Raw genomic sequence first — 12,960 nt, forward strand, 5'->3', positions numbered from 1 at the left:
ATGTGGAGAGTTTTATGCTTCATGTTTCAGCAGACATCATTTACTCAAACGCACTGTCCTTGACCAATTCTCAAAATGGAGTAAAGAAGAATTGGTTTAACTATGTTTCAGAGATAGTAGGAACTGCAGATGCTGGAGAATCTGAGATAACAAGGTGTAGAGCTGGAAGAACACAGCAGGCCCAGCAGCATCAGAGGAGCAGGAAAGCTTTCCAGCTCCTCTGATGCTACTTGGCCTGCAGTGTTCATCCAACTCTACACCTTGTTAGCTCTTGGTTTAACTATACTGTTTCTTATGTCCAGTAGCTTTATGAAATCCATTCCTTTCCCCTTTAAAACCCTGTCTAGTTTGCTCAATAAGCTGTGAATTGTGGAAGGAAGCGAGTGATCTGCTTTGAGACTTCTGCTGTTGAGTTGGTTGCAAGGAAGCACACGTTATTAACAGCTAAATAACTGTACTTTCAATTTTACCCTTCATGCTTTCTTGCAAGATGGGGTGCAAAACCATATAATCTACAGTCCTAGCTTGCAAAATATCTAACTTAGATATACCCACAAATTTTGCTGATTGTCTTTTCATCTTCAATTATGTATTTTTGCGTTACTTAATTAGAAGCTTATTATTGAACTGTTTTGAAAATGTTAAAACTATAAGAAATAGGGACAGGAATAGGCCATTCGGCCCATCGTGCCCGTTTCACCCTTCAGTAGGATCATGGCCGACCTGACATTCCTCCTGTCCAGTTTCCTCTCTTTTCTCTGTAATCATTGATTCCCCTACTGATCAAAAATCTATCCTTCAGCCTTAAATATAACAAGGGCTCTACCCCCCACAGCTGTCTGTGGCAAAGAGTTCCAAAGACACTCAGCCATCTGAGAGAAGAAAGTCCTTCTCGTCTCGTTTGTTAATTGTATCCATTTATTCTGAGGCTATGTCCTCTGGTATTAGGTTGTTTCCCCTCATAGGACATCCTTTCAGCATTTACCCTGTCAAGCCATTGTGCCACCATGCTGACCTCTTGTGGCAATCAATCTATGACTTCTACAAATTTTTGATAATTACTTGGCACTGCACTGGTACTCATGACAGAAAACAGTTTTGTCTCAGGATTTTCAATGTCTCTCGTTCTTGGCAACTAAAATTGGCTGCAGTTTTCAAGTTGGCATCTAATAAGACTACTATAAGGTTTACTCACTATCTCCTTTAACATTGCATATTACATTACATAGTTTAAACAGTTATGTATTCTTATTTCTGCTTTGCATCAATCAGACATTGAATCAACTCTTAAAGACAATTAAGTCCAGTTCAGGACTTAAGATAAAAATCATCATTCTGTTAACATTCCACAGGTTCTACCTAGCATTTTCTGGCTTTTACTACAAATTTCTGGAGTTCAGCCTGTTTTGCTTTTGTTTCTCCAGAGTCAGTATTCACGTCTTTGTTTGCTAGTTCTGCATCATTATTGGAACCTGCATGACGTACTGGCCTCTTGTGTTCATTACTGTGTACTGGTCTGTTAAATTTCATCTGCTATTTTTCTGCTCACTTGACCATATTATAAGATCGTTACTCCTGATCTGTACCTAACAATTCTACTTTAAAACTGTCCGTAAATTGAACTTAGTGTTGCAGTTTGAACCCAAGCTATTTATGTAAATTTAGAGACAGTTGTATGTTTTGAAGACATGCATTCTAGTGACTTGTAAATACTTAAGCTTACATGTCATGATGTAACAATTTAATTTTAAACATTCAAACTCAGGAAATGAATCTTCATCGTACTGTCCTAGTGTCTCCAGTCATTCTGTATGTATGTGTTTGCATTGTTGGTATGGTAGGAATATCATAGATTTTTATTTGGAAGGAGTATATGACATTTTCATAAGCTACTTGATTGCAGAAGAAAATATTTCATTGCATTGTTTAACTATTTTGTGGACAACCCGTGGACCATTTTAACTGACTGTCTAATCTTAAATTGCCTCCCTCAAACTTGCATGCATGAGGGAGCTCAAATGAACCTGGTTTGCTGTGAGATCATTTTAAAAACAGCTGAATAAGCTGAACAATCTGTTCTTCAGAGTCATATCGCATTTGAAATGTTAACTGTTTCTGCCTCCACAGAAGAGGTATCTGATAATTGAGTTAATATATCTATGTGAGTACAACAGTACTGTTCATTTCAATGAAAAGTACAGCTAGCTGTTTAATCCTTGAAAATAAAAATGCTGGAGAAAATTGGGTCTATGGAGAGAGAAACGGTTAACGTTTCGAATCTGATACAGCTGTGAAGAACAGATTGTTCAGCTGTTTTTAAAATTATCTCGCACAGCAGACCAGATTCATTTGAGCACCCTCATTGACATATTAATGTCACAGAACATTATGGCGTCATGAATGGTTACAATGTAGGAACACGCTATTTGACCCGTGATGTGTGTGTGCTGGCTCCCTTCGAGCAGTATTCACCTAGCACCACTTTCCATCTTTTCCTTTTAGTCCTGCAGTATTTTCCTGTTCAGATAATTATATAATTCCCTTTCAAAGTTGCAGTTGAATTTACTTCCTTCACACTCTGAACCAGTACGTTTCAGTTCCAGACCTCACACCGCTTTTTATGCCAGTCTCTTTAAATTGCCATCTTCTGATTTTTGATCATCGCACCAAAAGGAACAGTTTCTCGCTTGTATCGTGCCCTATCCTGACATAAATAGAAAACTGCCAAACAAGGCCTGTACGGTGAAATTGAGGGAAAAGTCAATGTCAGTAAAGATTTGTTACTAAAATGCTTTAAAGATGAAAGTAGTTCATTCTGTATGAGTAAAAGACACGTCACAGCTAGATTGTACAAATCCCAATCAACCACTGAAACATCCTATTAAAAACTCAAAATCAAAATCCATTTTCCATCGTTAGATATGTTCAACTAGTATGTTTAAAAGTACAGCCATATGTTCTTACATGCAACCCTCCCTCTCACAGTACATGCCCGACCCACTCCCTCAGCTTCTTTTCCTTGTCACTGTTGCTTTTCTTCAGTGTGGGAAACACAACAACCAGTTCTCACAATATGGCATTTTGTTGTGTGCAATTATATAAGTGTCAGGTTATCTAACTTTAATTGTCGTTTGAAGGATAAATGTTGGCTGGAAGAATATCCCTGCTCTACAAATATTACTATATTTAGAAACCCCACCTGCCACATATGGCCTACATGTTCGTCGACAGTGCTCGAACAGGATGAGTCATAGTGCCAAATTAAAAGCAAAATCCCGTAGATGCTGGAATAAAATAAAACCAAATTGCTGGAAAAATCATCCAGGTCTGGCAGCACCTGTGGAGAGAGAAACGGATGCCACCGAAACTGCTGGATTTCTCCGTTTTGTTTTTGTTTCAGTTGTGTTGGGGTGAGCTGTCAAAGAGGAGTGTACAGTTCTGTTTTCAGCAGTACAAGCGAACTTTATTCAGAGTTTTACCACACAGGTGGATGAGGCCAGAGACGAGTCTGAATCTGGCTTTCACGTGGGGCCCAGTTGCCCTCTTAAGTATGGCTTAGATCGGAGGAAAGGTCTGTGACACTCTGGCTTTCCTATCTGAATACAGTATTTTTATGCATTTTGTGTTACAATAATTACATGCAATTTTAATGTCACTGTTCCATCCCCCTAATCTATACATCCAAGCCTATAAAACACCTGATCAATAATGGACAATCCTAGGTTCCCTAGATGTTTACTAGACAACATTGTCGTCAGTCCTTGGGAATCTTACAACGTATCTCATTAATTTACATTCTAGTGTTAACAGTTATACTCTATCTGAGATATTTGCCAAACTTGCTTATCTCTAAGGACTGTTTTGAATTCTGTTATTCATTGTCTTCCTTGCTATCCTTATCAAATTCTGTTGCTCGTCTTATGTTTCCCACTTATCCTAATCACAGGAAATGCAACAAGATGCTAATTCCTACTAATTGCTATATAATTCATAACATAAAGTTAGTTATGTGTAAAGTTATAAAGTTACACCTAACGTTAGAATTCCTTAGCCAATAAGTTTGTGAGTAGTTTCTGTTGCACCTGACTTTGAAAGGTGTGACGGAAACTGCTCCCAACTTCACCTTGAAAAATCAGGTGAACGCTGCCCCTCTATTTTGCAACTGCAACGATAACTCCTTCTCTTCACCTGCTGTCTGTAAGTGTGTTTTAACAGAAGATTGTTTCTAAGATTAAAATTACTGATCCGACTCTAAATATTTCCACACTATCTTTTACTTAAGGTAACATTTATTCAAATTCCATTCATAAGAGGTGCAACACAGAGGTGACTTAGGGGATAGTTCTTTGACTCTGGGGATCACAGCATGCTAATGTTCAAATCTGGATGGGTACACTCAAGAACATTCAGTCCCATTAATACACTACAGGAGAGTTGAAACTAGCTTAGGGGCAGCACGGAGGCTCAGTGGTTAGCATTGCTGCCTCACAGCACCAGGGACCTGGGTTCGATTCCAGCCTTGGGTGACTGTCTGTGTGGAGTTTGCACATTCTCCTCGTGTCTGTGTGGGTTTCCTCTGGGTGCTCCGGTTTCCTCCCACAGTCCAAAGATGTGCCGGGTAAGTGGATTTGCCATGCTAAATTGCCCATAGTGTTCAGGGATGTTTAGGTTAGGTGGGTTAGACATGGGAAATGCAGGGATAGGGGATGGGTCTGGGTGGGATGCTCTTCGGAGGGACGGTATGGACTTTTTGGGCCAAATGGCCTGTTTCCACACTTAGGGATTCTAAGTGTGAAACTCAATTACTTTCACTGTTCAATAAGCTTATCTGAACTTATCAGGTTTTACAAGTTATAATCTTGTTCTCCTTTTACCTTTCCTTTTGTCTGTTATTATGGGATCATACTTTTCATATAATTCTTGTTAAACTACAAGCTTCAGGCTGCCTGTTCCCAGATATCTCTTATCAGACTGCCCCTTACAGACATCTGCAGCTGTGGATTTGTACAGAACTCCCTGTATATTAATTTGTAAGATTCTTTGTTCTGCCTGGACCCTATTACCTTGGGTTTGTCATATTCTCAAAGCTGCCACTATTCTAACTTACAATCTCACATTAATTCTGAACTCAGCAAGCTAATTCTGTTACTGCAGCTAGAAATCCTGTCTGCCATATGCCAACTAAAAATCCAGAGGCAGCCATCTTGTTCCACCTTTGGCCATGGGCTGCCCCAACAAGCTATAATCTGTAATCTACCAGTTTAACTAAAAAGTAACTTTATCTGAAAGTAGTATCCAGTTAGGATCGCGAGCGTTTTTCTTTGCAGCATATCTAGTCTAAAGTGATTGAATTTATTTGTGCAGTATACGTTGTTTTGAAATTGGGAATGGTTTCGTACTTGAGTGAGTGAAATTGAAGAAATGCTGGTTTGACATGGTCAAATATCATTGTTTTTACACAAGTTTGAGTTTTATTCTATTTGATAATGTGATAATTGTTTTCTTTTATTTTCTGTATTTTTAATAATAGTGTATGAATAAAGTCTGTTTTGTTTCAAGCCTGGTAGTTTGAGCAATGGAATTGGATCTGGAACTCAACACCTTTACACTTTCTTCAAAAATAAGAAAAAGTTAGATTCTAGACTATCTTAACATGATTTGAGGGGGTTTGGTCTGGTCCGTAACACACAAGTAGACGCGCTTTAGCCAAACAGGAAAAGAAGCACTTCCTTTTGTGAAGGTGGATATGAGGTGACAGGAACATAGAATAATTGATTGCAATTCAGGCTTCATTTTTTTTTTGTTACGGCACCCCATGAGAGCAACTCAGCAAGTCAAACTTGGCCACCTTAAAGTCCTCTAGGTGCTTTTCCAACTTCCTTTTGAGAGCCGCAACTGAAAGTCTTCTGTACACTATCGGGCGTGTTTCTGCATGTTGCTATTGGCTCTTTTAAAAATCAATGTTAATTGGTGCCTCTGGTTCCTGTTCCTTTTGCCAAATGAAATGGTTTCTTTCTGTTCTCTCAGTCCCACATGATTTTTAATGCTGTTTTGAAATCGCCCCTAACTTTGTTAAAGGAGAATAATCCCAGCTTCTCCAGTCATTAAACTTAAGTCCTTTATTCTTGGAATTGTTTTCATAAGCCTTTTCTGCCTGGTTGCTAACGCCATCATGTCCTTCCTAAAGTGCAGTGCCTCGAATCAAACACAATGCTCCATTTGAGTCCAAACCTATGTTTAATAAAGGCTCATCACAACTCTTTTTCACTTTTGAATTCTCGCTTTAACAACCCAGATCTCATCTGAAGTCCAAATCAATAGTATATATTAAGAACATAAGAACATAAGAACTAGGAGCAGGAGTAGGCCGTCTGGCCCTTCGAGCCTGCTCCGCCATTCAATAAGATCATGGCTGATCCTTTCATGGACTCAGATCCACTTACCCGCGTTCTCACCGTATCCCTTAATTCCTTTATTGTTCAAAAAAAAATCTACCTTTTTTTTTAAAAGCATTTACTGAAGTAGCGTCAACTACTTCACTGGGCAAGGAACTCCATAGATTAACACCCCTCTGGGTGAAGAAATTCCTTCTCAGTTCAGTCCTAAATCTGCTCCCTCTAATCTTGAGGCTATGCCCTCTTGTCCTAGCTTCACCTGCCAGTGGAAACATCCTCTCTACTTCTATCTTATCTATTCCCTTCATAATTTTATATGTTTCTATAAGATACCCCCTCAATCTTCTGAATTCCAATGAATATAATCCCAATCTACTCAGTCTCTCCTCATAAGCTAACCCCCTCAACTCCGGAATCAACCTAGTGAACCTCCTTTGCACCCCCTCCAGTGCCAGTACATCCTTTCTCGAGTAAGGAGACCAAAACTGCACACAGTACTCCAGGTGTGGCCTCACCAGCACCTTGTACAGCTGCAACATAACCTCCCTGCTTTTTATTTCAATCCCTTTAGCAATGAAGAACAAAATTCCATTTGCAATATTAAGATAAGCTATGATCCTAGTTGCGACACCTGGGGAACCCCACCATTAATCTGTTTCCAGATTAAAAAACCTACCCTTCAGCATTGTTTCTGTCACACATACTACTACTACTATCCCTTTTTTCCTGTTTGAAAATTCAAGTTAGAATGATGCAGTTGTGAATAGCTTGTATCAACATCTCGACTGGATCGAAGGGAGTGGTTTTAGTTTGTCCAGGTGGTGTAATTAGTACCTCTTATTTGCTCAGGTAGTAAGGCCTTGGCAGTTGTGCTGGAGTGCACAAAGGACACTAACTAAACTCCATGAAAAGAGAGTTTTCCTTTTCATCTTCCTATGAAACTGGTTCTTGAGATTAAAAAAGAATGCTAACAGTTGTTACAGCATATCTACCTCAGATGGTATTACTACAATCTTAATGTAGCTTTTCTTAAAAAAAAAGCAGAAAGTGTTTCTCAATTGCAGTGAAAACCTCAGATCTTTCGTTCTGGCTCTACAATACGCTGATACACAAGTATGTCACAAATATAAAGTATTTGCATTTATTTTTTTCTGTTTAAAATTAAATTAATCTTGTTACTGGAAAAAACACTCTAGAATTTTATAAGCTTAAATAATAAGCATTGAACACTTTTGTTTGTGTTCTACTTTGGTTGTCCATAAACTGTCTAGGACAATTATCGTTGCCTCACGTATGTTTTTGCAAAAATACAGAGGTGACACACAAGCAAAAATTTGGAAGCATTGTGTTTCAGAAGAGATTTACAATTGTTAACAAAACCAGAGAACCTCACGACGGTTAAGAAAGGATTTATGGAAGGAAGTTGAAATAGTAAAATTGAGATGATGCAATACAAACACCAATGATCGAGCAAAATGAAATGCAGTTACACAAGAGGCTGGAGTCAGGAACGTATCATCCTAGAAGTTAGGTAGGGTTGGCTGCTGCAAGGCCACAAAGGCATTTTAAAGACAAAAGCAATCGTTCTGTATTGTCATTGGGTATTCCGAGCCAGTGTAGTTCAGTGAGGCTGGGCATGATGAGCTAGTAAAGCTGAGAGCAAGCCAAATGTGGCAATTGAGTATTGTAGGGAATGAAGGAAGAAAAGCCAGGAAAGAGTATATTAGACAATTCCTGGCTTATAGTGTTTTGGATCAATACAGGAATGTTAGTAAATTTGCTTAAGTACAGTTTGTGCCTTGATTTAAAATTCTAATCGTTGTTTTCAATTTCTTCAAGCCTTTGCCCCTCCCTATCTCTCTAACTCTTATCTAGTCCCACATCTCTCCAAATCTGGCCTCTTGCACATCCCTGAAGTTTTGAATTGCTGCATTAATGGCCAATCAGCTATCTGTGCCCTAAACTGCACTTTGTATTCACTAAACCTCTGCACTCTCCTCCTTTTTAAGATGCACTTAAAATCTACCTCTTCATGCATTTTTATCGCTCATCTTAATATCTCCATAAGTGCCTTGGTAACACATAAGTTTGATAACATTTTTGTAAGGCACCTTAGCACATTTTGCAACATGAAGGTGCAACTTATTATAGTCTTCTAAATTCTCAATTCAGTCTTTCTGCTTTATTTTTAGATAACGTGCTGTGGCATACTTGGCTCTAAATTGCTAGCTTGACCAAAAATTCACTTTGGCATTGAAGTAATGCTGCATTGTCACAGACATTGGACCAGATTTTACTGTAGAATAGCATGTAACGGCATCTTCCACTAGTTAAGACTAATTTTAGGCTTTAACATTTTGTGTTTGGCAAGCTGCTGAAGGTGTGAATTGATAAAGCTGCAAGGGGATCTGGGAGTGAGGGGTCAAGCAGCTGTTGTTTCCTCAACAAATCAGATTGGAATGTCAAATTAATAGAACTGAGAAGCAAGAACGTATAATATATAGGGGAATTCAGTTTCAAATCTGGTACAGAAATAAAGAAAAGTTTTTTTTTAATGCTTTTAATTCAAAAGTATTTTCTGGCTCCAGAGATAGAAACATAAAACCAATGGTGAAATTTCATTTGTTAGAGGAGTGGACCAACAGTAATGAATATTTTTCATTTCATTAAACAACTACTAAGCCTGCAATAGAAGATTTAGCTTTCTTTGGTGAGTTTACTTTAATTATACTATGGAAACACAAAAACTTTAAGCCTTTTGTTGCATTTGTAAGGGTGAGATAGAGGAAGATGACTTTCTCACATCTAACAATGGAAATTAGCTAACAGCAAAAAAAAACTGCAGATGCTGAGAAACTCAGCAAGTCCAGCAAGAAACAGTTACTGTTTGAAGTCCAGTATGACTCTTCTTTTGGAACACAGAAGCAAAGTCATAATGGACTTAATGTTAACATTGTTTCTCTGTCTCTCCACAGATGTGCCAGATCTGTGTTTCTCCACACCTTTTTTAAATGTAAACAACTAGCAACTTTTCACCTGTACCTCGGCATCTGCTCTTGCCTGAAGTTGAATCATTATGGATAGAGATCATTTGTGCTGTTAGGTTTACTGTTATTTAGAGAGCAAAATCTGGCTTAAAATTCTTATCTCAAAGATAAAAGTTGAGAATTCATATCTGTTTTGCTAATTGTTAATGATTCTATGGTACTCTAAGCCTGCTATGTTCTCTCTCGCTTACGCTATTGCATCTAATATCAGTAATGCAAAAGGGCTGATTAACAATCTTGTTGTAGAAGAGCTTAACTATTAGGAATGAGTTATCACAATATGATAGGATTTTACATTATGGTTGAAAGTGATGTAGTTCATTCTGAATCAAGGGTGTTACTTTTGAATAAGAGAAATTATGAAGGCATGAGGCACAAATTAGTTGAGGTAGATTGAGAAAATATAATAGAACAAATGTCAGTTAGGGGGATGCCACATAGGGATCCAAGATTATTTTCATAGAATCCCTGTAATGCAGATAGAGGCCATTCAGTCCATTGAGTCTGCACTGACCCTCCAAAAGGTATCCTACCTGGACCACTGTGCCAATGTGTCATGCCCTACTCAGATTTGTGAACTTTTGCAATTCTGTACCATTGAGGGCTTTGAAGGTTCAGCCTTTGAGTATGTTTGAGGTAGGGATTATAGATTTCTGATTACCAGTGGCATTATCAGGATGGAGTGAGTAAAAGACTTGAAGTTGTTCAATCAGCCAAGATTGAGCCTTCACCACCATTCAATACAATGGGCTGAATGGCTACTCTTTTTTTTCTATCTAACTTTTGATTTTGTTTGTTAACCTTTTGTATGGCACCTTAGCAAATCCCTGTTGGAATTCCAGACATGGCACACATGCTGTTCCCCTTTATTCACCCTACAAGTTACATCCTCAAGCTAGTAAATTTGTCAAACAGGTTTTCCCTTTTGTAAAACCATGCTTGTGTGGTCTAATCAAGCTGTACTTTAAGTGCATTGTTAAGATTTTCTTAAAAATGGATTCCAGCATTTTAATAACATCAGATATCAGGATTCTGACTTGTTAGATTTCTGTTTTCTCTCTCCCTCCTTTCTTGAAAAGCAATGTCAGATTTGCCAATGTAATGGAACTGTTCCTGAATCTAAATAATTTTGGAAAATCACAGCTGTAGAGATATAGGATCTTGCATCTCCTTTAAACCTGCATGGTGTGGGCCATTGGATCCTGGAATTTGTCAATTTTTTTTTCTCCCTCAAAGATTTCTAAAACTTCTTTGCTGATATTAATTGACGTATATTCTCAAGTAATAGATCTTCTCACATAAAAGTTGCTCACTCTAGGTTGAAAAATCTAAACTCCTTGTACTTACCACCTGCTGATGTCAAACTCTCCCTAATCCACAACCACTTTTCAATTATGGAATAGTGTAACCCCGTTATCAGGTGAGGTGACAAAGGGGCTACGCTCTGAAAGCTTGTGATTTCAAGTAAAAATGTTGGACTATAACCTGGTGTCATGTGATTTTTGACTTTGTCGACCCTAGTCCAACACCGGCACCTGCACATCATCCTTTATTATAGACTGTAACATTTGTCCCCCAATGACAAATGTTAAGATGACTGGCCTTTACCTAATTTTTTTTTCTCTTTTGTTTCTTTTCCTTTTTAATAACAGTGTTACTCTAGCAATTTTCTAATCCTCTGACAACAGCAGAATCTAAGGATTCTTGGAAAATTACTGCCAGTGGGTCCACAATCCCTGTAGCTACTCTTCAGTATCCTAGGGCACATCCCATCAGGTTCGGGGATTTATTGATCTTTATCCCCATTACTCTAGCACTTTTTCTGTAGAGATGATTGTGTTTATTTCCTCTCCTCCTTTTGTCCCTTTGAATATTTGGTAATTTTTGGATGCTGTTAGTGTCTTCAACAGTGAAGGTTGACACACAGTGTTGATTCAATTCTTCTGCCATTTCTTGGCTCCCCATCATTATTTCCCCAGCCTCATTCCCTAAGGGACATAAACAAAGTTGCTGGAAAAGCTGAGCAGGTCTGGCAGCATCCGTGAAAGAAAAACAGGATTAACGTTTCGGGTCCAGTGACCCTTCCTCAGAACAACTCTGCCCTCATTCCTTTGTAAGTGCCCCTAATTATGATCAGCACAGTTGTATCACCTTCTTGAACTGAATACTAAATTCTGCCATGTTATGGTCATGGTTTCCGAGGGGATCTTTTATCCTGAGATCATATATGAAACCTGCTTCATTTAAACATCAACAGATCCAAAATAGCCTGATCCCTGGTTGGATTCACCACACATTGGTCTAGGAAACTGTCCCTCCTGGCTTCCTGTGATGATCTGACTATCCTTGTTTACATTAAGATTAAAGTTACCAATGGTTAGGGTACTACCTCGGTTACATGCCCTCAGTATTTTCCTGATCTGTTTTTTGTCTCATTGTATAGCTACTGTTAGGGGCCCTATAGACTATTCCTACCAGTGTTGTCTTTTTCTTTGGGTTTTTACTTCCACCCATATGGATTCTACATCTTCCAGTTCAAGATCATTTCTTGCTATCGTGCCTATTTCGTCCCATGTTAACACTACTACCCCACCATCCTTTCTTTTCTGTTTGCACTTTCAAAAAGCCACATACCCCTGAATGTTTAGTTCCCAGTTTTGATCTCCTTATAACTGTGTCTGTATAACTGTCTCTCTGTATGTCCCTTCCTGTCCCTTTGGGTATCGATATCCAAATAGCTGCCCTGTAATGCTGCCATATCCTCTTGCTTCGTAGGCCTACATTTCCCTTCTCCCAAACCTGCCCTGAATCTAATTAGTTTACTGCCCTCTCTACAGCCCTAATTATTCACTTTGCTAGGAAACTTGAGACTGTCCACCTGAGACAGCAAGGGAAATTCAATTCAATGATACATCTGAAAGATGGCACTTCTAACAATTGAGCAGTTTTTCATATTTTAATGGAATCTTTGCTTTGACTTTTGTTAATGGCTTGGAATGGAAGTTGAAGCCAGGGTAGACGTACCACTAATTGCCACATCTAAAACTGAGAGGATGCTTCAATTTCTATTTAAACTGTGCAGACTGTGACCTGTCTTTTAAATTATGATCTTTATCATTGGATAATTAATGCATTCTGGTTTTTTTTAACCATACAGTTTCTATCAACAATGATGAAGCAATTTAAATGAGTGGTTGAAAGAACCTCAAGGCTGGGTACTTCGTTTACGTTGGGTTAGTAGGTTTGTCACAACTCACCTGACAGGGAAGTGAATAATTGTCTAAAGTTCTTTCTCCTGATAGCTATTCAGTGTTCTTGTTAAAACTGCAAAGAGAGTCATTGTCATAACACAGAAACAGGCCCTTTGGCCCACTATATCTACAATGACAAACAAAAACAAAAGTGTATTAATCCCAGAGATAGTAGGAACTGCAGATGCTGGAGAATCTGAGATAACAAGGTATAGAGCTGGATGAACACAGCAGGCCAAGCAGCATCAGAGGAGCAGGAAAGCCGAC

The 12,960-nt window shown here is 38.6% G+C and overlaps 1 protein-coding gene across 2 annotated transcripts in view; it reads left to right on the forward strand.

Annotated features, from left to right (window-relative positions):
• Positions 1–12,960, forward strand: part of si:ch211-130h14.4 — a 121,683-nt gene that overhangs the window by 101,499 nt on the left and 7,224 nt on the right. The gene's annotated exons all lie outside the window — the stretch shown is intronic.

The sequence above is a fragment of the Rhincodon typus genome, chromosome 9, assembly GCF_021869965.1.
Source record: "Rhincodon typus isolate 14 chromosome 9, sRhiTyp1.1, whole genome shotgun sequence".
NCBI lineage: Eukaryota > Metazoa > Chordata > Chondrichthyes > Orectolobiformes > Rhincodontidae > Rhincodon > Rhincodon typus.